This window comes from Lucilia cuprina, chromosome 5 (assembly GCF_022045245.1).
Source record: "Lucilia cuprina isolate Lc7/37 chromosome 5, ASM2204524v1, whole genome shotgun sequence".
Taxonomy (NCBI): domain Eukaryota; kingdom Metazoa; phylum Arthropoda; class Insecta; order Diptera; family Calliphoridae; genus Lucilia; species Lucilia cuprina.
The window spans coordinates 26,619,665-26,622,164 of NC_060953.1; positions in this window are offsets into that span (position 1 = coordinate 26,619,665).

Sequence of the window (2,500 nt, forward strand, 5' to 3'; positions counted from 1 at the left end):
ATACAGAGATACAAGTAATTTAGAAATTTCAGATGTATATTCCCCAAATCGATTTCCATAAATTTTATGTTTACTATTTAGTGCGATTAAAATAGTGTTAACTCTTCGAAGCAACTCCTTGTCGATTCCAGTTATTTCTGAAGTAATTTCAAAATCACGAAGAAAACCTCGCCGTATTACCGTCATTTGTACTACCGCAACTTGGAAGTGGTTTGTCGATGTTTAATCCTATCTGAACTTTAAATTCTTCTTGGATTCTGCTTTTTTCCGCAGCTCTCAGTTCTTTCAATTCTTCATTATTTTTCGTTAATTTAGTACTTCTATATTTGAGGTCGTATGCTATGTGTAAAAAGTAATCCAAAAATCGTATTCTGGCATGAAGTGGTGAAATTCCGAAATACTTCTGCTTTTGTTTATATTTGAGAATTGCGACTTTTTCTCATTACATATTGAGCATCTACAGAAGGAAGAAGTTTCTGTTATGGCATTGCTGACCTTTCCATCAATCATTGTTAAGCTTAGCTGATATGATACGTTAATAAAGAATTCCTTTATTTTAATGCAAATGGGCTCCAGTGCATTTATTTCATCTTTTAAATATTCCACTAAATCTTTTATTGTTTTCTTTGACTCCTTTATATCCAATGGGTCTACAAAAACTTTTTGAACCCGGATATATATCTTCAAATGAATTTCCGATGCTTGACGATGATGGATTAAGAGAATATGAACGAATTCATAATGGCACTAATGATGACATAAATACACTTTTGTAGTCTGCTAATGTCCGACTTCCACAAGCTTTTTTGTATTCTGGAAGTGCTGATAGACTGTCACATCCCCACTTACACATTAAGACAACATCACAGTTATGAATTTTCCTTAGTTGGTCTTCTGTTGATTGTGATGTTTGTATACTTTCCACAATTCGCTTAAGTCGTTTTGGTGATACATTAGGAAGAATAGTTGCAATATTTACGGCATCCATAGGTTGGTTTTCCTTTTTCAGCATTTCGTTAAATGTATCAGCAATTTCCTCATTTGATATTGAAAAAAGTTTTTGTGTGACTCTCTTTTTTACCTTGAACATAAGTCTTCGTATGACTTGCAAGGCGCTCCTGTTGATGTGTTGTAAGTTGAGATTTCCGTAGTAGTTTCCATCTAACTACAAAATTTTAATCGAAATTTCTTTTGATTTCCATCCACAGACTTACTTCTTACATCAAAAAGTTTTCAATTTTTGATATGCCTGTTTTGTCTACTTTTCTACTATATGTAGTTTTTATATAATTTGAAATGTCTTCAATTCTTTCTGGCCCTTTTGAAGATGCACTCCATAAAAAGGGAACACAACTCTTCGTACTTTAATGTAATCTTCATTGAGAAGTTTACCTATACACCAATTCTTGTAATTTCCGATACGGGTATTCCAAAGTAAAAATTACGAATTGTCTACCTATTAACATTTAGGACTATACCTGTAATACAGTCATTGATACTTCTTTTTAGTGAATGAAACGAAATTACCATTACATTATATTTTTACCAACAAGATCATAAACGAAACAGAACGAAATGATCTGTCGAAAAAATTGAGGTAAAAAATAGTTATAAATTTATGAAAATTTAAGTATAATAGGATCTTTCAATTATAAGGATAAGCAAACAAATAGAAAATAGGTAAATATAAGATTTAAATATGTTCTGTCATATTTAATACTAAAATATGAAAAAGATGAAATTAAAGGATACAGGTTTAAATGAACATATTTTTGAATGTAATTGAGATATTGGCTTGAATTTTGTTGCAAAGGGTCGAGAATTTCCATATCTAACTAAAAAATGATATTAAGGGATAAATATGGACTAAATTGTTGTAGCTATCTGCGACCCTATTAAAATTTTGATATAAATCATAGTTTTAGAAATTAAACAAATATGTAATATATGACAAAATCTTTATTTATGAACAAAACTCAATGATATTTTCAACGCTTGTTAAATTTGTCATTTTAAATAATAAAATGCAAAAAAGTTTAAAAGGTCAAAGGGCATCCCGCAATTCCCAAAAATGGGAATGAAAATCCCAAAAATGGGATTTTTTTACTTTTTTGCCCATAGTGTCCACATTTCTTTCAGGGCTGGGAAAATACTTTTGTGTAATAGAAATCATATTGAGGTTTCCAAAACTGCTTTTAGTTTTCTGATCCCAGCTTGGGATTTTAAAACATGTCGCCCAAAGTTGAAGTTTGATAAAAAATAGGTCATATTCGGAAGGAGATGCAGTGGCAACAATTTTAAAAAAATAGGACAATGTTCTTTACGCTAAAGCGTTCTGCGTAAAGATACCTTTTAGAAAACTATAAAATTGTTAAATGTTCTTAAAGAAAATTTTATTTTATTAATAAAAGAGTTAAGACACATTTTTTGCAAAAAAAACGACAAAAATCTAAAATTTTTTGAATTTTTAAATTAGAAAACGTATATTTTTGGATCTGTA